The sequence below is a fragment of the Vulpes vulpes genome, chromosome 12, assembly GCF_048418805.1.
Source record: "Vulpes vulpes isolate BD-2025 chromosome 12, VulVul3, whole genome shotgun sequence".
NCBI classification, from domain to species: domain Eukaryota; kingdom Metazoa; phylum Chordata; class Mammalia; order Carnivora; family Canidae; genus Vulpes; species Vulpes vulpes.
This window is the reverse complement of record NC_132791.1, coordinates 88776927-88804736: the sequence shown is the minus strand read 5'-3', so window position 1 is coordinate 88804736 and position 27810 is coordinate 88776927. Positions and strand designations below refer to the sequence as shown.

General features: G+C 42.5%; 1 protein-coding gene across 20 annotated transcripts in view; it reads left to right on the top strand.

The window, feature by feature from the left end:
* The window catches only part of PHACTR1 (phosphatase and actin regulator 1), a 559986-nt gene that overhangs the window by 248946 nt on the left and 283230 nt on the right, over window positions 1-27810 (top strand). For 2 of the 20 annotated variants that reach the window (XM_072729136.1, XM_072729134.1), the window contains exon 1: window positions 461-948. The exons of 16 other annotated variants lie outside the window; for them this stretch is intronic. The gene's annotated coding sequence lies outside the window, so the exon portion shown is untranslated. Of the gene's footprint in view, window positions 1-73; window positions 949-27810 lie in introns of those variants that run through there. 2 more of the 20 variants (XM_025999357.2, XM_025999359.2) reach the window with 2 other exon arrangements.

Sequence of the window (27810 nt, the reverse complement as noted above, 5' to 3'; positions counted from 1 at the left end):
CTCCTTTCACTCCAGGGGGTGGGGGAGATAGATGGGGGGACAGGAGGGGAGTGTGGGTTTCTGATCAGAACTCAAATAGCAGGGTTTGAATTATATAATGGAGCTGCTGTGAGTCAGGTGACAGGCTCACTGAGTAATTCCCTGCAGAAGGAGACAAACTGCATGTTAAAAAGCTCAACAAATACTTTAAAAAAAAAAAAAAAAAAGTAAAATAAAAAGCCCAGGCCGTGAGTTCCAGACTTGCAAGCTGCAGTTTTCTCTGAATGCGCTCGCAGCTGAAACAGCTGGGCGGGCCGGCCAGTCGCAGCCTCCCCCGCAGAGGCTGCTGCCAGGGCCAAGTGCAGGTCCGGGGGTCCGGCTGGATCACCGGGTTACTTTCTGTTTCATTTCGAAATGTTCCCTGCTTCTGGAATTGGTTGCCTCCAATGTCCAGGAAAACGCATGACTCCTTGGAGACTCCAGCCAGGCTTTTAAGAGCTGGGGCTTTGCGAAGGTAAGAGGCATCCCCCTGCGAGCCCGACAGCCAGGGGCAACCTGCCAACTTGGGGGGGGCGGTCGGAGCGAGGCCCGACAGACCGCTCCGGAGGGGTCTGAAGGTTAGCAAAGGGATACGGGGGTCCCTCCCACCCAGATGGGTCGCCAGCCGGCCCACGGTGGGTGGAATCGGTCCCCAGCCCCTGGGGGCTCCCTTGCCCCCCCCCCCCATTCTGCCCTATGGAGGAGTTGATCAGTAGTCAGGGACTTGGCACGGGCTGGCCCAGGGCTGGGAAGGAAGGCAAGGGGCTGCCTGGCACCCAAGGGCTGCCTGGGTGGGTGCAGCATGTGTATTCCAGAGCCTGACACTTGAGGCTGTTGCTGGGCTGAGAAAGCGCAGCTATTAGGAAACCAGAAAACAGACCCAGAGGGGAGGATCCTTGCACGAGCAAAGAGCTTTGGGAAATCTGTAAGGTAGGCATTTTGAGTTTTATTTTTATTCATTTATTTACTTATTTTTTTTGCGTTTTGAGTTTTAAATGATTTTATCGCCTTTCGTGTATTCGTTAGTTCGATTTCGTGGTTTTTAGGTTTTCCCCTTTTGGAGCTGCCAGTGTGGACTGGTTTGGTCTCTCGGTCTTTGGAGCCGGTTCATAGGATGTCTTGGAGCCCACTGGCGTTTGGGAGGTGGGTGCCTGGAAGTCACAAGACATTGATGGGAAACTGGCCCCACGCCGTTGTTCAGATCAAGGGATTCACTTGCAAATCTCACTGCAGTCGGTGGAGGCTGGGCCTGGCCTCCGCGGAGGCGGGCAGCACTTGGGAACCTCAGGAAGTTTCTGACTTAAAGAGACAGGAAAGGAAAAACCGGGTCAGCAGTTGTTATTTGGGGGGAAGTGGGCGCCTGGAGAAGTTGTGCATGAGAAAAGAGAAAGAAGACGGGAAAATTGAAGAATAAGTACAGGTTTGGTGAGATCCCATCTCGGGCCGTGGCATTTTGAGGTTTGAGGCATGATGATCAAAATCAATAGGGCAATGGATACCAGCCCACTGCGCTTGAGTGAGAGCGCTATGATGGATTCTTTTTCTTGGGGACTCCTAGGGACCTGGAGAAATAGGCTAGGCGTTAGTTTCCAAGACTTCCTCTCTAATGACTTTTCTCTTTTGGCCACACCGAGGTGCTCTACACAAAATATGGTGATGTTAGAGCCAAAGAGAAAACGTGCTGTAAAGGAGGTCTATGAAGAGTTATTCAAGTTTTTTGCTTCCCAGCACCCCTTCCCCATCTAACTTCCTGTTTTTGGTAAATTACCTGAGCTGAAGGTGTCTAATATAAACAGCTCTTTTGAGTGGTACAGTGGTCCCCGTGAGAGGATGTTTGCATTTCACAATAAAAATGATCTTTACTCGGTGGTTGTTAAATCTTTGAGACCATGGGCCACATTTGGGAACAGAAAATATTTTGTGGATCATGAATTTCTACAGTCCTCTCTCTACTACGGCCCCATCACCCCCATCTCTTCCGTGCTCAACAAACACAACTAAATGATGACAACAGAACCCAAAGGCATAACATAGTGAGGTTGCTAATTAAAGCCCACGTTTGGAATATAGAGAGTGTCATATTGTAAATGTTCATAATATAAGAGAACAGCTCATGGAGCCCCCTCATCTGCAGGCCATGGCAGTCCCTGGAGAAAGCACTGCTTAAATAATTAATGTCAGCACAGTGAGGTCTTTTTATCCACATTTCCATCATTTGAAACCAATGGAAAATCTGCATTTCTACACTTCAATAATATAATGAGGAATGAGATTCATAAGGAGGACCTCCAGACACCAGAAGATCCACCCGTGCCTTTCAGATCACAGAAGATAACATGGTACTCTGACTAGTTTTACTTCTGAGTGCATTGCCTTTCACTCCAATTCACTAAAATTTGGTAATCTGCCTAAATCGTAGTGCCCACATTTTCCACCCCAAGAAACAGGACTTGTGGTTTTTACAAAGGATTTTTGTGTTACTTTCAGTGTGAGGCACAGTCTGGGAAATGCAGTTTGGATACCAATATATCAAGTGTGGATGTCCATTTCTGGGACAGTTCAATAGTTCATGTGACAGCTCGTCAGAAGGCATGAGATAGGAAGGCTTTTGAAAATCTGGTTCTCATAGAAATGTAGACACTTTGCTTAAAAGCGTAAGTCTTTTGTGTTCAGGCTGACTTGGGTTTGCATTCCAAATTCTTTGACCTATTGAGTGATGTCGAGCAAGCTTCTTGACTTTCTATGATTTTTTTCCTTCTCTCTCTCTCTCTTTTTTTTAAGACATTATTTATTTGACAGAGAGAGAGAGAACACAGGCAGGGGGAGCAGCAGCAGCAGGCAGAGGGAGAGACAGAAGCAGGGAGCCCAAAGCAGGGCTCAATCCCAAGACCCTGGGATCATGACCTGAGCCAAAGGCAGACGCTTAACCAACTGAGCCACCCAGATGCCCCCTAAGCTTGTTTTTTCATCTGTAAAATTAAATAGTAACAGTACTTACCTCATCGGTTGTATGGGAAGTGAATAAAATGATGTATAAGTAGAACAGCACATAGTATAATTCTGGCATAAGTAACATCTAATAAATAATATCTGCTATAATTATTGTTATGATGTGCTATTTAATGACCATGAAATAGTTGAGGAGCCAGGTCATTTTTTTTCCTTTTAAAATCCCAGAAGGAATAATGTTGTGCAACTTTAGAACAAATTTGGGATCCTCAGAATGTTCTGGAATGAAGTTATTTGCATATCTGTCCCTCTGCGTGATGAGGCATCATTGCCTCATGTATTGCACAGAAGAGACTATTGAACTGGATTAAGCCACAGAGCACATCAGTGGCAGCATAAAGGTGGGGGGAGGAATATTTGTCTCCAGAATCACTACACCCTACTCCCTGGATCACTCTAGTCCTGATAATCTCACTGGGGACCACACCAGGGCAGGAGGGTGAGCAGCAAAGACAAAGTAGCCCTTGTTTCTACTTCAAACACCTTCCCATGGCTGGAGTTTGGTGAAATAGACTTCGTTTTCCCTGCTTCATCCTGTGTTAGTTGTGGCTCTGCTGGGTTCAGGACTGCTGGGCTCAGAACCCCTCCAGGTGTCACCCATGTGGCCAGCTCATGCAGAAGGGTGATTGTGATCATGACTCCAGGCCTCCAGTGGGGTCAGTATAAAATCTGATACCCTGTACAAGGCCCTTATGGGCTCAGCTTCCGTTTTTTCTTGCAGTCTCTTAACATGGGATTTAATGCCTGCCATTAAGCAAACTCCCGATCATATGCTATAAAGTCCAAAGACAGTCATATAATTAATCTAAAGGATAAAGATGTCAAAAAGATCTTGATTTCTGCATTCCATGGGTATTCTGCTTCCTGTAGAATTCTGAATCCATATTTACAGGAAGATGCTAAGAGAAGGATTTTGTAAAAGGTGCTCTAGGAATAGCCTAGGCTTCTCAAAGAAACTAAATAAAAATCCATCCCCCCCACCCGCCCCACGCACACAATGGGAGAGTGAAGAATGGTGTAGAGTGTCTTCTTTTAAGCAGTGCACCACAAAGACAACACAAAAGTCTAAAATCAAGAGAAACAGAAACAAAATCCAATAGAATAACAGAGGAGTAAGACACAAGATTCAAAAATAAAGAAGCAAATTTTGAAATGTGAAAACACCCTAATTTGGAAATATGATAATGCTAAGGAATAAGAAGAAGAAGCAGAATATGGGAGAAACCACAGAGAGAGAGGTTATAAATTCAGCCCTGTAGCCTGGATCAAACATCCTCATTGATAAAATGCAAAAATAATTCCTACCCTGCTCCCAGGGTTACTGAGGGACACAATTAAGAGACTGTGTCAAAACCAGAGATTAGCAGTATTCCCTCAACAGTGCTGAAAACTTGAACTTTAGCTGGGGCTGTCCATAGTTTGTTTTTTTTTTTTTTAAGATTTTATTTATTTACTCATGAGAGACAGAGAGAGAGAGAGAGGCAGATACACAGGCAGAGGGAGAAGTAGGCTCCATGCAGGGAGCCTGACGTGGGAGTCGATCCTGAGTCTCCAGGATCATATACCCTGGCCAAAGGCAGTGCTAATCCACTGGGCCACTGGGAATGCCCTGTCCATAGGTTTTAATAACTATTTAGGATTTTTAAAAACTGACAAAAAAGAAGGAATATGTGTATTACTAAAAACAAACAAACCAAAAAAAAAAAAAAAAACCCAGGATTTTCAGGGCACCTGGGTTGCTCAGATGGTTAAGCATCCGACTCTTGATTTTGCTCAGTTGTGATCTCTGGATTGTGAGATTGAGCTCCATGTTGGGCTCCACACTCAGGGGGGAATCTGCTTAAGATTCTCTCTCTCCCTCCGCCCTTTCTCTGCATGTACATGCTCATTCTCACGCTCTAAAATAATAAATCCTTTTAAAAAAAAAACAACCCAGGATTTTCTTCTTAGTAATAGAGAAGAAACTCACTTTGGGTAAGCTATTGGTAATAGCTTAGTGAATAACTGGTAACTACTGCATTAGTTTGCTCGGGCAGCCATAACACAATACCTCAGACTCAGTGGCCTAAGCACTTGGTCTAGTCTAAGAAACTTATTTTCGGGGACACCTGGATGGCTCAGTGGGTGAGCGTCTGCCTTCGGCTCAGGGTGTGATCCCAGGGTTCCGGGATCGGTCCCACATTGGGCTCCCTGCATGGAGCCTGCTTCTCCCTCTGCCTGTGTCTCTGCCTCTCTTTCTCTCTCTGTATCTCTCATGAATAAATAAATAAAATATTTTTTTTAAAAGAAACTTATTTTCTGATAGCTCTGGAGCCTGTAAGTCTAAGATCATGGTGTTGGCATAATTGGTTTCTCCTGAGCCCTCTCTCCTCGGCTTGAAGATGACTGCCTTCTCTCTGTGCTCTTGTATGTCTGTGTGCTTGTCCTCTGTGGGTACACACTCCTGGTGTCTTTCCAGGACACCAGTCAAATGGGGTTTGAGCTCCACATGTATGACTGACCTCATTTAACTTTTTGATTACCTCCCTGTAGGCCCTGTCTCCGAATACAGTCCCATTCTGAGGTACTGGGGGTTAGGGCTTCAACATATGGATTGAGGGGGAGCACAATTCAGCCCATAATATCTATCAATTAAGAAAGCTCATTAAGGGACACCTTTGGCTCAGGTCGTGATCGTGGGGTCCTCGGATCGAGTCCCACATTGAGCTCCCCACAGGGAACCTGCTTCTCCCTCTGCCTATGTCTCTGTCTCTCTCCATGTCTCTCATGAATAAATAAATAAAATCTTAAAAAAAAAAAGAAAGCTAAATAAGGGGTGCCTAGGTGGATCAGTAGGTTAAGCGTTTGCCTTCAGCTCAGGTCCTGATCTAGATTCAGCCCTTCTTTGGGCTCTCTGCTCATCAGGGAGCCTGCTTCTCCCTCTCCCTCTGCCATTCCCCCTGTTTGTGCTTTCGCTCTTTCTGTCAAATAAATAAACAAAATCTTTAAAAACAACAACAATAAAAAAGGCTCATTAAAAGGTATGTTCTTGTTCTAGAAATCTATCAGGTCCCTAAAGGAAAATGTTATCTTCATAAAGGAATAATGAAATCTCCCAACTGTGATGAAGAGACATCATGGAAAGTAGTCTGGTAGACCAGGCCCAAGATTGAAGAGGAGCTTGACTTCCTGGTGTATTTCGACTAAGAGGGGGGAGTGAGGAGCTTGTTTTCTGACTTCCTCCCAGGTGGTCTGTCAAAGAACTAGTAGACTAGTCCCTGTGGAGGTTGCATCTCTATGGTGACAGCTGTTCTTAGAAGATGGATTTAACATTGTTTGGAATTAGATGCTCCTTTGAGGTCAAAAGGATTGTGGCATTTCACTGGCTAATTTCACACTTCCTTTCAATATTCTCTCTCTTCAAGGAGGTCAAATGTTGATCCCACCATCTGGGGTCCTGCTATGCTTAGTGTGATTGTGTATACTTTTCCCCATTTCTTCAGTTGGTCTCCAGCTCTCCTTGTTCACAGTGTGAACAGTAACATTCAAGGACATGGTTACCTGAAATACACACACATACACATATGTGCACACACACACATTTATTCATTCCTGAAACAAAATTTGTGAGTAGAGAAGAAGGTTTTTTGTGATATTTACACATCACTTTCTTTTAAAATGTCAGATTTTTTATTTCAGAGAAAGAGATATGGGGTCCAGCTCACAGCTGAGGTGTCCCCACAAATATGAGAAGCACAGGGGAACTGATACCTATTCTCAATTCACAGGCTCAAGAGGGGAAGCAGGTGATTTGCAGGTGTTTGCAGATAAGAGTGAGCATGCTTACTGCCTGAGCATGCTGTTGCTCCCTACTGCTCATAACCTTTAGGGGACAATTTGCACACTGGTTGGGGCACATCCAGGGTATATCCAAACAGGAAACATGAGGAGATCATGCAAATAAGGCATACCCTGATTTTCTTTCTTTTTTTTTTTTTCTTTTTAAAACAATGGATAGTGGTGGAAAATTATATTGGAAGAAACAAAGAACCACAAATTTAGTAATTTGTAAAACACCCTGTTGTGTCCTTTTGCATTAAAAATAAGGTACGCTGGGGTGCCCCTGTGGCTCAGTTGGTTAAGTATCTGCCTTTGGCTTAGGTCATGATCCTGGGGTCCTGAGATTGAACCCTGCATCAGGCTCACTGCTTAGCAGAGAGTCGACTTCTCTCTCTTTCCCTCTGCTGCTCCCCCTGCTTGTGCTATCTTGCTGTCTCTCTGTCAAATAAATAAAATACTTTTAAAATAAATAAATAAAATAAAAATAAGGTATGCTTCCATGCCCAAGGAAATTTCCCTGAGCATCACAATCATACCTTCTGAGCCTGCTCTTCATACTGTCTCGGCACAAAGAATGCACTACATTCTTAGTTTTCTCCTTCTAACAGGATCCATTTCAAAGGCAGGGGAAGAAACATGTGTTAGTACACTAAATTAGTCTGCCCAACCTTCAAGCTGGATGGGTGCAATGTTCTCTACAAGTATCAGGTACTCTCATCTGGGTTATTATAAAGAGGCTCTTGAAACTTTGATGTAATTCAGTTTATGTCAGAGCCTGGATTACTTAGCACTGATTCAAAGGTTCATGACTTGCCCAATAAAGGACCCAGAGCCTGAAAAGGTTTAAGGACACATACTCAGGAACGAGCCATCGGACTTTAAGAAAGCTAATACTGGTTCCCTTTGGCTTTCAGATAAATTAGGAACATAAATTAGGAACTCTTACGTAAGTTGGTTTGTTCACATATAGAACTTCCCAAAGTAAAAATGTAGGATTCTTGTTTTGTTTTGTCTTGGATAAAGCAAAGAAATCACTACCTTGGGGTTTTGTTGTTGTTGTTGTCATTGTATTTAACCAGTAAGCACTTACTGTCTACTGAACTAAGAACAAAATGTTGTACAAAGGGTTTTGCAGGGGAAGAAAAGATGAATCAGATCTACTGTATTTAGAGAAAAAAACATGTACATAAAAATTTTATGAAGATACAGAAGATGACAGCTTCATGAGAATGGAAAAAAATAGTTATTGAAGTTGAAAAAAAGGGAGATAATTTTAGCTAGTGAGGGCTTTAGGAATGTTTTTAATAAAGGTCTTTTTTTTAAAATTGGAGTGTGATTCCTTTTTTTTTTTTTAAAGATTTTATTTATTTATTCATGAGAGAGAGAGAGGCAGAGACACAGGCAGAGGGAGAAGCAGGCTCTATGTTGGGAGCCTGATGTGGGACTTGATCCCGGGACTCCAGGATCATGCTCTGGGCCAAAGGCAGGTGCTAACCCGCTGAGCCACCCAAGGATCCCATTAATAAAGGTCTTGAGGGATGAATAGGTCTATTTCAGTATAGAGGGGGAGGAGGAGAAGGGGGACATTCCCAAGAGAGGAAATGGAATGAGTGGGAAGCAAAATCATACACAAGGCAAGTGAGCAGGCCAGTTTTGTTGGAGGAGCAGGTGAAAAGAAAGCAACCAGTTGTACATGCATTGGAAAGAACTTGGATGTCAAGCAGAGAAGGACAACAGCCTGTGTTCCTTCTGAAATACACATACTGGTGGAAGCTGAACAGTATGTGTAGGATGGGGTGAATGGAGAGAGAGGTGAGTGAGACAGTCAGTTACAATGTTCTTGCAGGAGCCCAGAACCAAACAATGGTTAATAATAATGATAATGATAACAATAATACTAACAACAACAACTAGCTCTTACCTGCTGAGTGCCTAGTAGTTGTTGAACATGTCCCGTAGCCGATTGCTTTTAACTTGCTCAGCAGACCTGGGAGGTAGGTACAAATAGACTTGATCTTCATTATTCACAAGTTCTGTATTTGCACATTCACTTATTCACTAAAATTTATTTGTAGACCCAAGATCAATACTCATGATGCTCTCATACTCATTCATGGACATGAGCAGAGCTGCAAAAACTTTTGCGCCACACGTACATTCCCAACTGAAATCGAAGAAGGTGGTGCTCTGCCATTTGTCCCAGCTCTCAAACTGTAAACACGTGTTGTTTTCATGGTCTATTTAGTCTCGTGATTTTCATTTTTTTTTTTTTTTGGCTTTTTATTGGTGATTTTGGCTTTTTTTTTTTTTTTTATGATAGTCACAGGGAGAGAGAGAGAGGCAGAGACACAGGCAGAGGGAGAAGCAGGTTCCAGGCACCGGGAGCCTGACGTGGGACTCGATCCCGAGTCTCCAGGATCGCGCCCTGGGCCAAAGGCAGGCGCCAAACCGCTGCGCCACCCAGGGATCCCCTGATTTTGACATTTAAAATAGTCCCCCAGTGTAGTGCTGAAGTGTTCTCTGGTGTTTTCAAGCACAAGAGGGCTGCAGCGTGCTTACAGAGGAAATGTGTGTGTTAGATAAGCTTCGTTCAGGAATGGGTTATAATGCTTTTGGCCAACTTCAAGGTTAGGGAGTCGATAATATATACTAAAATAAGATGTCTTTAAACAGAAACACACATAAGACAAGGTATCAGTCGGTTAGTTGGTGAAAACATTGTGACTAGAGGCTCATGGGAACCTTACCTTATATTTCCCCAAGGAGCAATGGTTCTGTATTCACTACTTCAATGTTCACAGTGACTTTATTGAAGAAGGCTACTTGAATATCAGGAATCCTATAGTACTCTCCTTTCCACAGAGGAGTAAGCTAAGACTAGGAGAGACAAGGGCCTTGCCCAAAGCCAAACAGCAGGCACAAACCCAGTCTGCCAGACTCGCATGTCATCATGTGATCACATACATTTGTAATGACATAACAAGGGTCTGGATCAGGTGATACCGATGAAAATGAAGGATGGTGGAGAGAAAATAAATTACAAATGGTTTAGGAAGTATAATCAACAGGACTTGGTGTGATTGCACATGGAAGGCAAAGAGGAGTAGGGTCCAGAAAGACTGAAGTCAGGAGGAGAAGATGACTCAGAGGCCAAAAGTTGCAGGAAGGGTAACCAGCAGGTTCAGCTGGGCTTAAGGACTAGGATTTGAGAAGAGAAATGCCAGTTGTTATTTTCTGAGCACTCATATATTCCAAGTGCTGTTGTGAGACTCTACCCGAGTAATCTCATTGAATCCTTACAACAGCCCCCAGACAGTCGCTATGATGCCCATTTTACAGATGAGGAGAGTGAGGCTCAGAGATAAAGTAACTTGCTGACGGGCACCTTGCTTATACACAAAACAGGAAATTCAAACCCAGGCAGAGTGACCCCGGAGGTTACAATAACAGAAAGAAACTTTGGAGTTTGAGATCTCGGAGGAAGAGAGGCATTAGTGTTAGCAATACTCTGTCTTGTTCTCTAGTCTCTTGTTTTTAATTGTATTCTTACAATGTTTTCTCTTTTCACCACATTTTCCTATCTTTGTGGTTCAAATTCTTCTGTCCCACAGGAATGTTGTTTTCTCTCCTAGCCCTTAGGTTTCTTTTCTTTTCTTTTTTCTTTCTCGATGTTCAAAGGGTTAACTAAAATCATTTAATAGCTGGGGCACCTGGGTGGCTCAGTTGGTTAAGCATCTGACTCTTGATTTTGGCTCAGGTCAGGGTCTCAGGGTCGTGAGATTGAGCTCCACAGGCTCTGTGCTGGGCATAGAACCTGCTTACGATTCTCTCTCTCCCTCTGCCTCTCCCCACCCTCAGATGTGTTCTCTCTCTCTCTCTTTCTCTCTCTCTCAGAAAAGTTATTAGCTGCAGGAACTGAACATGTTACATTGAATTAGTTTGTGCTATATCGTAAAAAGTTAGGATTTCAAGGTTTCTAAGAATGTAATAAACGTCACTTAGCAACATTTATTTTCCTAATCACTTCTGCATTTCACATTAATAGACTTATGGTTTATTGACAGATGTGCTCCTTAATATAGGAAAACATGATTATGCTATTTGTGTATTAGATTTGGATAACCTGACATAAAAAGACATGTTTTGCATTTCATCTCAGATATCAATTATCTTTTAACTTTTTTTTAAAGATATGAAGTCTCTAAGTTTCCCAAATCCATATCCCTGAGGCTTATTTGTCTATGTCCCGGAGATATTAAGAAATTAAATATTCCCTTGACACTTAGATATTAAGCATTATTTCCACAGGACTCCCAGCAGTGCTGTTCCTGGGGAAGGAATAGTTTCCAAACACAGAGGGGGTCTCTTCTAAAAAGTGCCAGAGCTGTTTATTATATTCAAAAACACACTAATGATAGGAAAAAATTCCCATCAGGATCTTAGGCTCCCTCCTCCTTTGCAAAGCCCCTTCAAAATGTCTAGAAGGTGAGCATTCTTTCTGGCCACACAGAAGGGACTCTCCAGAGCTATGGTATTTCATCAAAACACCTCTGCCCACAGAGTTCAAATGCCAGTGGTTGCAAGAATGGTTAGCTTGAATCTCTGCATGCAAGCAGGAAAGAGTTCACCTACAAGGGACTTTCTATTCTTTGAAATAACCCAAGTATGAAAACGTTCCTTTATGAATTAAAAAGAAACCTTTTGAATGATTCTGAAGTCAAAAGAGAGAGTTGCAATGCATCTGGTAGCTGTCCTATGTCCTCATTCAGCTCTAAGTAACTCTTAGGTGAATAAAGTCTGCATTGGTATAGAGCTCTGGTAACTCGGGAATAAAGGCTACAGCAAACCCAGAGAAATCTTTGTCCTCTTCTTAAACTGCTGTAGCGTAAAAGGGAACTGGGAAAAGTGAAGCCATGTTTGTTTGATTCAACAAACACCCGAAACCATCTTTCAAATATTCTGGATGGAATGGAGTCCAAAGAGTGTTTTGCCAAACCCGAGGGAAATTCACTCCATGTGTTTCTGATTCATTTATAGTTTAATCATCAAAATACTGCTTTGTAAGGAATATTTATGTCCAAGAAACCTTTTATGAGCCATTTTAAAACATTATCTTGAAAACAGGAAGCACTGTTTTGCCAAGAGCGAGCAGATGCCTGGGCAGAGGTTCTGGATTTGGTTGTGGGGGCAGAGCCAACTTTATAATGCCTTTGGGGGGAATCTGTTCTGGGTGTCTGTCTCCACTCACGAGAATCACAGAAATCCTTCAGGGAAAATAACCCAAGGGGAAGGTGACCACTAGCTTTTGTGATTTCTGCTCAAAATTATTCCCTTTCTTGGATTTTCATACGCTTTCACTGTATTCCATTTGTTAAATGCTAATTCAGGAGATAACTCCTCTGCTGAAATCTTGCTAGTATCTTAGCCCTTAAAAACCTAAGGTAGAATTTCATAATTGAGCTTAGAAAACAGTAGCTTCAAAGGAGCTATTGACTTCATGAATAGGGGGAAAATATTTTTCTCTTTATTTTTGAGGATTTTTTAAATGACTAAAATTGTCAAAATTGAAGCCTCCTAAAATTGCTTTTACATAAAGTAATGTTTATGTCACTTTCTCTCTTGTTGCTCTTCATGGTTTTTTTTTTTAAGATTTTATTTATTCATGGGAGACAGAGAGAGGGGGGGCGGGGGCTGAGACACAGGCAGAGGAAGAAGCAGGCTCCATGCAGGGAGCCTGATGTGGGACTCGATCCTGGGTCTCCAGGATCACACCCTGGGCTGAAGGTGGCGCTAAACCGCTGAGCCACCCAGGGATCCCCTTCAATGGGGTTTTTTAAGTAAGTTCTCCATTTAGCTTCACCCAGAAAATTGGTAGAAATGAAAATTCTCTGAGCCCATCTCACATCTGCATCCAGCAGTTCTCAAACTCCATGTGCATCAGAATCATGGAGGCCTCATCCCTAGAGTTTCTGATTTGGTAAGCCTGGGTGTGACCTGAGAACTTGTATTTCTAACAAGCCCTCCAGGTGGTCTGCTGGTGCCAGGACACCACTTGGAAAACCAGGATTCTGTACTCTTCCTAGTTCTCACCACTGGCCTGCAGTTGAGTGGCAAGGAGGCAAGTTCGGAAGCACAGGTGTAAGTGAAGACCATTCCGGGGTGCATCCACTAATGGTTACTTGGGGATATGTTTCAGTGATTTGGCAAGGATGCCATCCTGAAATTCCTATGGATCATTATTCATGACCAAAGAAGTGAAGTAGTTCACATAATTATTGGAATTATTGTGTAAATCTGGCCCCCACAAAGATTTAGTTTGTGAAATAGTACCACCAAGCCAAAGTATATGAAACATTTATAATCTTCAGAGACCCTCATGAATTAGTAGACTTTAAAACTATATAAGTTAGTAACTAGATTCATCTGGTGACAGATGCTTTTTCTGTCATTAAAAGGACTTTTATTGCATGGATCTTGCATAAGGAATATTGAGTATATAATAGGAAAACGCCCTTGATGAGAATTGTATAATTGACACTAATAGGTTGTACTGATCCTCAGGCAAATCGTGAAACTGGAGCTCACTGAGGGCATTTCACCAGAGAGTTCTGTTGGCATGCTGCTTTTTGATGATCTGACAATACAAATAAAGAGCGTATAGAACCTTCCATTTAAAAAAGTGGTTCACAAACTTTCACATGTGTTAGAATCACCTGGGAATCTTGCCAATATGCAGATTTTGATTCAATAGGTATGGATGGAGTGGGGCTCAAAGTACTTCATTTCTAATAGTCTCTCAGGTGATGCTAATACTGCTCATCCATGAGCCACAGTTGGAGAAGCAAGGTTCTAGCATAGTGGTTCATGGCCCTGAGAAAGCTTTAAAAGATTCTAAATCAAATATTCTGGGTGGGACTCAGCCGTAGGTATTTGTAAAGCACCCCAGGTGATCCTAATGTGCAGCCAACATCAAGGAGCTCTGACCTGGAAAAGTAGTGGTAGCCATTCTAGGCTACCTCTCTTGAAATCAAATGTGTTACCTGAGTCTTTGGTGAGTACTTGATTGCAATGAATTCACACTTAACTTCTCTCCTAAGTGTCTTAAGTGCCTATTTCTACGTTGCTGATAAAGGAAAGAGCCAAATGCTTGAGATTCCAGATGGGTTGACTACAGAGTTGACATTCAGTTATGAAAATGTAGCGACCCATCATATATCCTCACCCCTACAGAGGCTTTCCATTTGCTCTTCCAGGTGAGCTACAGGTATAACTATGAGCACAACCAACATTGACATGCAAATAAAAAATGTTTGATATGCTCAAGTACTTAGACACATATTTGAGAACTCAGAATCTTGCACTTAAAAAAAACTGAGATAAAAAATTGCCTGAAAATGTTAAGAGCAGATGTTACAATTCACTTGTCTCTGGCATAAAATAAATATAATATTACTTCTGTGGAACATCTGCTTCTGCTTATAACTGCATCCCAGTGGACTTGTTGGATGAGCCACCTGTAGCACGCACCCTGAAGTAGCTGAATGTGCTATCTGCGGTTGGGGTAATTAAATATCGTACACCAAAATATTAGAGAATACCTGCCTAATAAAATTATTTCATTTTTAGCCTAGCTGATGCGGAACTTCTCTTTCTCACAATAATTAGCCAACAGTTGCAGTTACTTCTTCAGCTCACTCCTAATTTCTGTTAATAAGACAATGGCAAGATAGAAAAGAATATACTCCTATTTATTCTGGCAGAGGAATACAGACCCCATTTGTCTAATAATTGAATCCAGTTATTTAAATATGAAATCCTAAAGAAGGGGACTTAAACACATAGCATATTTTAGAAGTTAAATGTAATCCACCAAAAAGCCATTCTTATCTCACCCACCCCCTCCACCTTTCTTTTTTTCTTTCTTTCTTTCTTCTTTCTTTCTTTCTTTCTTTCTTTCTTTCTTTCTTTCTTTCTTCTAGTAGTAGTATTATGACAGACGTAAAGAATTGACATTCAGGATGCCATGTAAATGTTTCCCACTTGATGCTATGAGTAGTTCGTAGGCATGAACCTAAACAGACCAAAGTGGTTCTCATTATAAAAGTGGTCTTCTTAAGCATATGTCCATGAATTGAAACTGTAGACCAATGATCAATAGAATGATCAGTAATACAACAGGACATGGCCAGGACAGTCATAAAGAGTGATTTCTTGTTCATCAGGACACTACACTGTAGGGCACCTCATGTGTACTTGGAATTAACCCTCTCACCTACCAGGGTGAGCAGCACAAAGCAGCCAGTCCTAGAGGAAATGCTTTAGGAACCCTTTTACTTGTTTCTTCTCTGATCTCCTTGTCACCCAACAGTGAATCACCTGGAACACCTCTCTTGGCCTCTTTATACATCTCCTTTTATCTGCATTCTTTTTTTTAAATTTTATTTATTTGACAGTGAGACAGCATAAGCAGGGGGAGTGGCAGAGGGAGAGGAAGGAGCAGGGCTCCCAGGACCCTGAGATCATGACCTGAGCTGAAGGCAGATGCTTAATCGACTGAGCCACCAAGGTGCCCCTTTTATGTGCATTCTTGTCAATATTTAGCCCTCAGACTTTCTCACAGTCTTGGGTGTGGCCACCCTATGGCTTACAACATCCCCTACTGCTCCAAGTGGAAACTTACTGTCCAACTTGATCCCCAAGGAAGCCATTCCCACTTTGACAACCTCAGGCAAGCCCATTCAGTTTCAATTACAACAGACCACCTAGAAGCCTGGGGCCAGCAAAGTGACATGGCTCTGGCACTCAGATTACTGAAGACACCCATGTAGAGTGAAGGGATGAGTAGGGAGTAGGAACCAGCTGCATTCACTAGGAGAGGGGGATGGTATTGGTCCCTCTTGGACTTCGGGTCCATCTGGATTCATCTCTAGAGTTCTGAGGCCTCTCATCACTCAGATTAGAGTTCTGGAGGTGGGGCTGGAGGAGGAGGAATGACAAAGGGAGCTTTTAAACTTGTACATTCTTGGAAAATCATGATTTGAAAATGTACCATTTGAATTTAATTTCCCTTTAATACTGAAAGTTCTGACCAATAAAACCCACTTCCCTTCAGAGGCCCTTCCAGGTAAACCTAGTTGCTCATTTTTGAAAAAGAAAAGAAGCTGACATAGAATTTTGAAGTGATGGCCAGTACACATGTGGGTGTCTCTTTGCTTACATAGTGAGATTTTCTTTTTCAAGCAAGGGAGGACCACATTTGGAATCTATCTGCAGGAACACAACCTAAAATCCTGTCCTTGACAATCACTGGGATAGGCCCTATAATTCTAATAGCTAGTGGTTGTTTTCAGCTTTTGGTGATTGATCAGATGTCTTAGGGTGGATGGGTTTTTAATACAGAAGTGGGCCAGACAAAGAGAATGCAAAATTGCCATAAAAATTAAAAACAAAATAAATAATAACAAAGGATGGGCAGAAACAGAACCCGTCAGAAACAATACCAAGAACTGAGGCAAGAAAAGTGGTAAGAATTGCATTAAGTAAGAATTAGAAGGTCATCCTCAGAGCCTAAAGGATAGGTCCATTGAGGAAGTCAAGAGCACCAAAAGATAGCCCAAGTAGATGGGAATTCAAAAAGCCTAACAAATTATCCAGACTGAAATTGATGTCAAAATTGATAAAGAACACCAACAATAAGACAAATATAAGGAATCTAGGCAAGTTCTTCTGGTAGTTCTTACTTAAATAGCCTGGGAACAGACCAGTTTCAAAATACTGATTCCAAGATTTGTCTTAGATCTATTAAAATCTCCAGAGGTGGGGCATAGGGATAGGAACTTTGTTTAAGCATCCATGAGATTATTTACATGCACACTGAGAGCCTAGGATCCACTAGCCCAACCAGTAACTTTCTCTCATGCTTTCTGTTGGGACAAAAGTTAGTTCTAGGAGTGGACATTCTGTAGCTGCACTGTCTAATATGGCACCCACGCACCACATGTGGCCAATGGGCACTTGAAATGTGCCTCTTCCAAATTGAAATCTGCTAAATACACACTGAATTTTAATTTTTTAAAAAGATTTTATTTATTTGAGGGAGAACATGTACAGAGGGAGAAAGTGAGGGAGAAACAGACTCCCCACTGATTCCAGGACACCAAGACCATGACCTGAACCAAAGGCAGATGCTTAACTGACTGAGCTACCTAGGTGCCACTAAATACACACTGAATTTTGAAGACTTAGCAGAAAGAGAATAGAGAGCATCTCATTAACAATTTTTATATTATTCACACGTTGAATAATTACATATATATAGTATATACACACACACTCTTGGGTTAAAGAAAATATTTTTAAAAAATTCATTTCACCTACTTATACGTTTTAAATGCAGCTACTAGAATACTTTAAATTACATTTGTGGGTCACATTATATTTGTCTTGGGCAGTGCTGTGCTTGAACCTGTGGATAAAACAGCAACATTTTACTGTATGGTATACAAGAAACAATGAGAAGACCATAGAAATGAAGGACTTTTAAAAATTAAGGTTTACTTATTTGGTTGTGTTAGAAAATGTAGGTTTAAAATTAATTGTAATTGTGTGCGTCTGTGCGTGTGTGTATTTGATTTTGTTTTTTTGTGGGTTTTTTTTTTTTTTTTTTTTTTTTGTAGTTCAGTACTGAGTAAGATAGTTATTTAGTAGAGATTTAGGAATGAAAGAGCATTCCCAATATGCCCCTGGTGGAAATATTTCCCAGATTAAGTAGAATACTGATATGTAAGTCATTCAGCCATGTTTTGTCCAGAAATTAGTCAAGGAAAATGAAATGAGATATATATAGATAGATTTAATTAATTAATTTAATTAATTAATATAATTAATAATATAAGATTTAATTTATTTATTCATTCATGGAAGACACGTAGAGAGAGGCAGAGACACAGGCAGAGGGAGAAGCAGGTTACGTGCAGGGAGCCCGATGTGGTACTCGATCCCGGGACCAGGGAATCACGCCCTGAGCCAAAGGCAGGTGCTCAACCACTGAGCGAACCCAGGCGTCCCTGAAATGCCATATAATGCTATATATCTCTTGATATATAACACATTTGTATACACACGCACCCCCCAAAAAAATATCTATTTATAATATGTAGGTGATAAGTGGATCCAGATAATGTCTGATATATCAGCCTTAGTTTAGCTTCTCTGAATTTATCAAAAGAGAAGTCTGAACTCATTCAAATTGGAGACATTTTTAATCCATCCTAGTGATAAATATCTACGGTCCCAAGTACCATGCAAGATCCTAAGGATACAGTGATGAATAAGCTAGATTACAGGTCCTACTTTTTCAAGGCTTGCAGGGAATGCGACAAACAGGGAGTTATAATGCACTGTGATGAGCTGTAGAATCAGGAGCTAAGAAATCACGGTGTGGATGCACCTGCCAAAGACTTCTCGAAAAGAGCAGCGTCTCCCTTGAGCCCTGAAGGATGTACAGAGGTTGTTCCAAGCAGAGGGGCGTGTGTGTTGATAAGGCTGGAGGCAGGAGAGTGTAAACTGTGAACACTTGGAGAACTGAAAATAAATTTTTGCTGTCATAGTACGTTGGGGGGTGGGAGACTGGTAAGGTGTGAGCCTGGGGAAGTAAATATGGGCCACATATTTTCTGGTGGTATGAAGTGGCCAGAAAAGGCAAACCTATAAAGGCAGAGCATTGATTAGTGGTTGCATGGGGGCTAGGGTGAGAATAAGGAGTGAGGGCCTTCTCTTCTTTTTAGGATATTGGCAATGTTCAAAAATTGGATTGTGGTGATGATCGTACAACTCCATAAATATACTAAAATCCATTGACTCGTTACACTTAAAATGGGTGAATGTTACGGGGTATAAGTTATGTTTCAATGAAGCCGTCGGGATGAACAGGCATCTTATAACCCCTGCTAAGAAGTTTTGATGCTCTCCCAATTAAGGCAAGAAGGTATTAGTGATACAGATTCGTGTACCTGCATTTTAGAAAGGTCCCTATGGGATCATACACAATCTCTGCTGTTTAAGGCTCTGGTGAGGGGACGAGAACTGACCTCAGCTGAGCATCTACTGTGTGACAAACACTGCCTAGACACCTTATGCGCATGATCTCATTTAAGTGCCAGAACAACCTACTGGTACCTTACTTTAGCTGGATGGTTTATTGCTGTTGCAGTAGAGATGCAGTTCTATTAGATCTGAAATATAGAAAAGCACTGCTTTACCTATGAGACATTTACGCCTCAGGGACGTGAAGTCACCTGCCCCGAAGCACCTGGACAGTAAGTGACAGAGCCAGGATTGGAGCCCAGGAGATGTCTGATTGATCTAAGTAAGGCTTGGTCTTTCTGCTCACTCTGGTTTTCTGAGATTGGGTGCATGAGTGTGCACCTCACAGAGTAGAGCTGCTTGGTAGATTGTCCAGCAGAAATACTTATACACACTCTTTGTATTAGTTTGCCATGGCTGCTGTAAAAATTTACCACACATCTAGTGGCTTAAAGCAATACAAATATATCCTTTCTGGGGGGGACAGAAGGCTCCTTCTAGAGGCTCCAGGGTAGAATCCATTTTCTTGTCCTCAAAACCACCTACATCCCTTGGCTCGCAATTCTTTCCTTGAGATGGGATCACTCCAACCGCAGCTTTTTTTTTCTTTTTTTTTTTTTTAGGATTTTATTTATTTATTCATGAGAGACACAAAGAGAGAGACAGAGACATAGACAGAGGGAGAAGCAGGCTCCTTGTGGGGAACCTGATGTGGGACTTGATCCTAGGACCCCAGGATCATGACCTGAGCAAAAGGCAGATGCTCAACCACTGAGCCACCCAGGCGTCCCCAACCTCTCCTTCTTCTTTGACCAGACTGTCTTGTCTCCTCCTTACAAGGGTCCTTGTAATTTACATTGGGCCCATCTGGATAATCCAGGATAATCTTTTTATCTCAAGAGCCTTAATCACATCTGCAAAATCCCTTCTGCCCTGTAACATAGTCAGAGGTGAGGGAACTAGAATGTGGGCATCTTTGTAGGGGAGAAGGAGCCTTATTCAGCCTACCACACCCCTGCGTTTAAAAGGAGAAAACCTGTGTTTGAAAGGAGTCTCAGAATAAATGTAGTCTTCTATATTTTGACCTTGAACATAAGCTCAAAAGCTTCTCTTATTCATAACCAAAATCAAGACTTAAATAATACTGTTATTCATCTCGCATTTTAAAATGTCCTCCTCTGGAAACTTGAGTAAAATAATTAAGAAACTTGATGATATGCCATTAAGAATATTATTTTCCTCTGAAGGTATTATTATTAGTTGATAAATTGCAGGCCTGCTTTAACATGGCAAGCCCTCAGAGAGATCTCACACCGAAGGAATGTGGAAGTTTCGACAAATGAGAACAAACACACATGTAGAATAATATTTATATTGCTCAGAAACTGTTTTGAGGCATACTTTCCCTTCTACAGTGTCACTTAAGACAACCGTGTGCTTCATAAAGCACTGTTTAAATAGGCCTGTGTCTTATTTTTTTAAAGGTTGTGTGGTGTCTATTTTGCTGTAGGTTTACCTCCTACAGCAACAGCTGTAAATTGTCAGTTAAGGCACCAAATTACAACAGGAGAATAAGAACAAAACCAGAGGCCATGAGGCAGCCTTGAATCTGCTGACCGAGAGCAAAATATGGAGAAAGAGACTTAGTCGTTGTTATTTAAGGGTTCAGGGCTCTGCAGGTTGTTCTTTCAAGGTGGGAGACCTTATCCTATACGTGTGTGTATGTGTATTTTTAGATATACATTCAAAATATTCAATGGTAGGAGGTTGGGAGTTGGAGAGGATGGAATGTTCCCTCAGCTGTTATTCAGAATTCTCCTGTATATTCTTGTCTCTCTTTGACCAATGACAATAATACCTTTCTCTGTTAACTCCTGTCACCCTCACAGGACAGATCACCCTCTTCATTTTCTGTTGTCTTAAATTCAGTCTACCAATATGGGCTTTTTTTTTTTTTTAATTCACTTTGAACCTCATGGCTGAGTTTGCTAGAAGTAATTTTTTAATTAAAAAATGTCCTAGGGGGATCCCTGGGTGGCGCAGCGGTTTGGCGCCTGCCTTTGGCCTAGGGCGTGATCCTGGAGACCCGGGATCGAATCCCACATCAGGCTCCCTGCGTGGAGCCTGCTTCTCCCTCTGCCTGTGTCTCTGCCTCTCTCTCTCTCTCTGTGTGTGTGTGTGACTATCATAAATAAATAAAAAATTTAAAAAAAATTTAAAAAAATGTCCTAGGGGGATCCCTGGGTAGCTTAACGGTTTAGCGCATGCCTTTGGCCTGGGGTGTGATCCTGGAGTCCTGGGATCGAGTCCTGCATCGGGCTCCCAGTATGGAGCCTGTTTCTCCCTCTGCCTGTGTCTCTGCCTCTCTCTCTCTGTGTGTGTCTCTCATGAATAAATAAATAAATCTTTTAAAAAAATAAAAAATAAAAAAATAAAAAATGTCCTAGGTGGTCGACTAGATTTAGCCTCACAGAGTAGAACCCTGGGGACTCAGGGACCCTGCTCTCTGCCATGAACTGCTTGTGTGACCTCGGGGTCAGTATGTCTGAATCTCTGTTTTTCCACATGAAGTTCAAGCCAGTGTTGTGTAATAGGACTGTGAGGTGCTTTTCGGTTCCAGTACCTTATAAGCTCAGAACATTTAGTCAATATGGGAACTATGTGTTCAGTCTTGTTTTGGGGTTTCCAAGAAGTGACCCAGAGATACAATTTTGTGTGTAAGTTGTTTATTTAGGAGGCATACACAGGAAATGCTGGCAGAGGTTTGGGGAGATAAGACAGGAAAAGAGAAGAAAGGTGACAAGGAGTGCTTTATCAAGCCAGTCACCACTGTATGCAGCACGCCTCCACATTAGCTCAGTTTGGGGGTGCGGAAATTGGGTGTTTATTCACACACTCCTTCTCCATCATTGGTTGAATGCTGCTTTGGAGGGCATTGTCTTTCTAGCACTTCTTGCTCTTTTACTCCTACAATCAGGGGGGAAAAAAGCCTCTGTACAGAGTTGCAGGTGTTCCCTGTAAGCTTTCTAATTATGGAAGTGAGTGCCAGTGAGATAAAGGCAGGGCGCTGACTGCATCTGCTAAAATGTGTATAAGGTTCAGGGAGGGATGGGAAGTGAATGGTCAATTAGGAAATGAGAGAGCAGTGGTCTAACGTTTTGTTGGTTTCTTTTAAACTTGCCGCAGAGGTTCCAGAGATTACAAGACATTGGTCTGCAGTGTGTAGCAGCATATGCATGCTACCTACCTACATGGTGGGTAGAAACAAGAAAATAAATTTGTAGCTCAGGGTCAAAAAGAGCTTACAAAAATCCTGACCAGTGTGGAATCCTGACCAGTATGTTAGTAAATTATGGGTTGTCTATATTATTTACATAGAAACACTCTTAAAACACCACTCTGCAAAAATCTGCAGTGCAATTTTTCTCACTACCTGTTCTTCAGAGAAATGATAATAAAATGTCATAATGCTATGACATTTAACTAACAAAGAGTTCATCCCTAATTTCTTGGTATAGAAGGTTCAGTCTGGCTAGGAGCATTCCCTTATGTGTTTGGGTCTTTCACGCATAGGCCAGTGCAATGTGTAAAATGGGGCAATTGGTCCTATGATCATGCATTGTTCCTTGAAAGGCTTTGGCCTTCAGAGATGCTCTTCGAAATAAGTGGGGTGGGAAGAATGGGATAATTAAATTCATTTCCCCCTTCTGAACTTTATTTCTGAGAACCCAAGTTGCCAAGATCTATGAAATAGAGGAGGCTTAGCAATCAATCACTTCGGAAGGAGGTGATGGAAAGGGAAGGAGACAGCGGGCCAAGGAGCTCTAAACCTCAGTCATTTTGCATTTCAAGACAAGAGAGCAGGATTGCTGACTTGTACATTTCCTTTGAGAGGTGGCATGCTAACGGCATATTGAAGAGTCTAATAAAGCCAGGTATAGGTATAACCTCTTTAGGAAACAGTCAAACTAATAAAAAGTGAAACTCCTTGGGTGAATATTAAGTAACATTTGACTTACATTCAACTCAGAATCTTAGAATAAGAACATCTGAATTGACCCTATTATTTGGCTTAAGGAAAAAAAAAAGACCTTGAGAGTTTTGGACATTTGTCCACCAGGGCCAGAGAGCTTATGGATTCAAGTGTCCTGTGCTCTTTCTATCCCACCACATGGCTATATAGTCCTTCCTCCTTCCTTCCCCTCTTCCAGCCTCCTCCCCCACTCGCCCATCTCTACCTCCCTCGCTCCCTCTCAAAACAAAGCTGTTCATTTAAACAGGAAAACATGGGCAGCCTGGGTGGCTCAGCAGTTTAGTGCTGCCTTCAGTGTGGGGCATGATCCTGGAGACCCGGGATCGAGTCCCACGTCAGGCTCCCCGCATGGAGCCTGCTTCTCCCTCTGCCTGTGTCTCTGCCTCTCTTTCTCTCTCTGTGTGTCTCTCATGAATAAATAAATACAATCTTTTAAAAAAATAAAAAATAAAAAACAGGAAAACACCTGATTTGAAAGGACAACTATCAAGGATTAATTTCTTTTACCTTATGCCTACGTGTAATACTTCACACACAGCACCCCTGCCCAAATGTTGTGAAGTTACCTTTGGCTTTACAATGATAAAAACAAAACACTGTAAGGTCTGCAAGGATTTGCATTGTGGTAATTTGTTTAACACGGAAAGCAAGATAATTTACCCCTATGTAGGGATGGAAGTTGAATGAGCATGCCAGGAATGGAGACAGAGGATGTTCTCATAGAAACCATCTTTTTCTCGACCTGGTCTCTATTTGGTCTCCACTTTGAGCAGTGTACTGAAGACCACTTAGTTGTTTTTTCCCTTTTTTAAATAAAGAAATGTTTCTGTGTTCTCTGTCTTGCTTCTGTCAGTGTCTCTTTGCCTGACTTGCTCCAAGGTAGTTGTCATTTAATACTTCTGAACCACAGATTCTCTGTGTTGCAATAATACTTCTTGGCAGGGATAGATCTTGTTTTGGAGGGGTCTTTCTAAGAAAAAAATAGAAAAAATCTATGACTTGGGAAATTTAGGAAAAACCGTGACCCTGTGAACACATTGCTAGGTACTCCCTCAGAGCCTTGGAAGAGGCCTGTGACTAATTTAAGCATCATTACCTTCTCAATAAATCCACCCATATGCCCCAATGTCTATCCATCTTAAGAAATCTGGCCCATACCCTGTCTGGCTGGGTTTATGGCAGGATCCTTGGCTGGTCCCCTGCCTGAGTGCCATCTCTCCTGGGTGGCCCCAGTAAGTAGTCAAAATCTGAATCTAATCATGTCACCCCCCAACGCCACCTTGTGCAAATCTCCCTGATTCTCCATGATCTTATGGATAACCCCAAATTCCTTAGAAAAGCATTGAAGGCCCTCCATGGAAGAAAATCCTTGCCCCTCCAATACTTCCTCTTGCCCGGCCCTGAGGACCACCTCCACACTCCAGCCACCCATACCGTCTGATGTTCCTGAAGTAGGTCGGGCTTCCCTGCCTCTGAGCCTGCCACATCCGCTCTCTCGCCTTCAGCATCTGTCCAGCCTACTCCTCTTTTGAACTCTGCCCCCAGATCACCCACAGCGACCTCTCCAGGACCCCTGCCTTATTAACTCTGTAATCACCATGGTAGACTCATGTCTTAAGGGAAATGTGTGTTTGACAACTTTTCAGAATGATGTAAAGGAACTAATAAGATAGGAAATGCACAATGACTCCATTCAAGTTCCTGTAATACCCGGATTGTTATCATAGATTTTCCCGGAATAGTCCTAGCCATCATCAGGCCTGGTCTACCCCTCTTGTCGATCTCTGCAGCAGGGATAATGAGGCCAACTGGTGAAAAGGAGACGGCATATTCTTGTATGCACAGAGTAATGATTGATTGGTTCTAAGTCACACATTTCTTGGCAATTCCAAAATTAGTCACATTAGCCCATTGAAAAGGCTGGCACTAACACCTTTTCCCAAAATGTAGCACTTGTACAGGAAGAGAAATCGACTGCAGTGTCGCGTGGAAAAGATTGAAGAAGAGAGTGGCCCTGAGACCGCTCAGTGAGACGTGAGGCCAAACAGCCCTCTCCCCTCCTCATCTCCAACCCAACCACCTGGCACATTGTTCCCGAAGGGCCAGGGGGCTGCCTCGACCAGAAACCATTGTATTTGTCTTCCTTCAATGAGAGGAAGAGGGAGGGTGAATCCCAATTTCTTTTTGCCACTTGAAAAAATTCCACCTACCTCCCAGCGTGTCCCTTTGCACGGATCCCTTCTGATCATTATTATAACCACTCGATGTGTTTCTGAATCCATTGGGTGCCTCTCTAAATGTGGCAGTGATGTGCAGGCCACTGACCTAAGGATATAAAGCAGCTGGTGGTCTTACGTTCAGGAGTTCATAGTGCAAATGTGCTTACAAGAGAAAAATCCTAGGGGTCCAGGGAGCTCTCCTGAGCTCTGCTTTGCAGTTGGCAGTGGGCCCCCAGCAGTCAGATGTGAGGAGAGACCCACCCAAGGACTGCCAGTGTATACAGTTTGCATATACCTGCATGCAATCCTTGCTTGCATTGTGTCGCTCTGGCATAGCTCGGATAACGTTGGGTAACAGGCATTACTTCGAGAGACATTCCCTTTCCATGTTTATGTGTGGAGGGGATCCAATGCAGTGAGTTTTCCTTTCAAGTAAATGATCCCCTAAAACCATGCAACAAATGTGGCAGTGTATTCTGGGAATTCACTAAGACACTGTGATTCTTTCTAAAACAAAATCAGATGGTAAAAGTTCCCTCATCCTTTAGTTGTCAAATACTTGCTAAATAACACAGTTGATTTGGAATGGCTTCTTTAAGACTTGCTTCTCCGGGCACAAGCGCAGCTCAATCAGTTAAGCATCCAACTCTTTTTTTTTTTTTTTAAGACTTTATCTATTTATTTGACAGAAAGAAGGAGAAAGCATGCACAAGCACAGGGAGCTACAGAGTGAGAGTGAGAAGCAGGCTCCCCAGTGAGCAGGGAGCATGATGTGGACTCAATCCCAAGACCCCAGCAACACGACCCGAGCTGAGGGCAGGTGTGCAACCAGCTGAGCCACCCAGGCATCCCTACGCATACAACTTTTGATTTCAGCTCAGGTCATGTTCTCGAGGTGGTGGGATTGAGCCCCGTGTGAGGCTCCCCACTCAGTGGGAATCTGCTTGAGATGTTCTCTTTCTCTCCACCCCTCCCCGCCACTTGTGTGCGTTCTCTCTCTCTCTCTCTCTCTTTCTCTCTCTCTCTCAAATAAATAAATTTTAAAAAGAGAAAACAAGAAACTTCTCATTCCCAGGATGGCTGTGCTCTCCAAATAGTTCCTTCATGTCTGCATAGGAATGAAATCACTTTCGCAGTTAGCCAGATTGATCAGCTACAGTAGAGAGACAGAGTTCTCATCACAATCCAGAGAAATGTTCAGTGTCGCTGCTGGTAAAATGGTAATGTGATTATGACATCATGATCAAATTATGGAAGGTTGTTTTGTGTCCTAGCAGAAGGAAGGTGGGAAAAGTCCAAGTCTTCAACATTGTTTCTTATCCAACAGTGTGAAACACTGGTGATTCAAAACCTTTACAGGAAAAAAAATTAATTGTGTGTGTGTGTGCGTGTGCAAGCACAGCAGATAACAAATACTGAAAGGTTTATTATTTTGCCTCTCTCACTCTCTTTGCTCCTGCACACCCAGCCCCTGTTGTCCTTAAAGGGACCGAGTTGAGAGGAGGATTCATCGTCCCCCACCCTTCACCCTTCCCCAGCCCCAGGCCAGGCGCATCAGGCTAGCTCCATAGAAGTGGGTCATGCAAGCTCCACTTTTGTGGGTAGTGCTTTGGGCCCGGTGACCTCTCTGCTTGTTCTCACACTTTGCTCCTTGCTTAGAATACCCCTTGCGCTCTTTCCCATGGCTGCCTGTCCGGGTCAAGGTGCGACCTGCCCCAGGGTCATGTGTTGATCCTCTAAACCAGAAGCTTTGCACTCTAGTAACATTTGGTTTGGATCTTTTTTATGATGCTGCTCATAGGCATTCTTTGCATTGCTATTACTGTCTTACCAGTTTACACTTAAATTCTTTAATGGAATGAGCTCTCCTTGGGCTGCAGGACACAGTGCCTTGCACTTCCCTAGCAGTGCCCGATAAGCATTGGATTGAATGCATGAAAGACTTAGGGGGGTGGAACTGTGGTGAGTTTGGAGTCACATTTCTGAGTTACAAATAGAATGACTTCTCTGTGTGGTTGTGGCAAGGTGAGTAGGATGACATGGGCTGGTTTTTAAAAGCTGCCCACTGCATGTCTATGAAAACTGTTTATTTGAGACTCCATCTCCTAATTCTCATACAAATTCTTTTTACCGTTTCCTAGAGACATGGGTGCAGACCAAAGATATAGACAGCCGGGAGAGAGAGATAGCCTGGCTGTTATTTATATGCCTTTATAAAATCTTTCCTTCATCTTATTTTAACTTTTCAGAAATTCCCTTGTAGAACTGAATCTGCCTACACAATTTCTTTATAATTAAACTTGTGCATCAATATTCATAGCTCCACCTACTCTTCCTCCCATTTTGGGGCTGTGTGCAGGTTATACAGATGTCTAGGGATGTACTTCCATTCTCTGTGACATACACCCGGCCAGCTTCCCCCCGGATTTACTGGTGGGAATGTTCACCAAACAGGGCTCCAGGTTGGAAGTCCCCAGGTATGCAGCCTGCCCCAGATGGGCTTGTCCATGCAACATCGCATTTGGTTTCTTTTCCTGCATAAGTGTAACATTTTGGAAAACAGTGTTAATACCGGCCTTTTCAATGGGCTGATGTGATGAATTTTGGAATTATCAAGAACTTTATGAT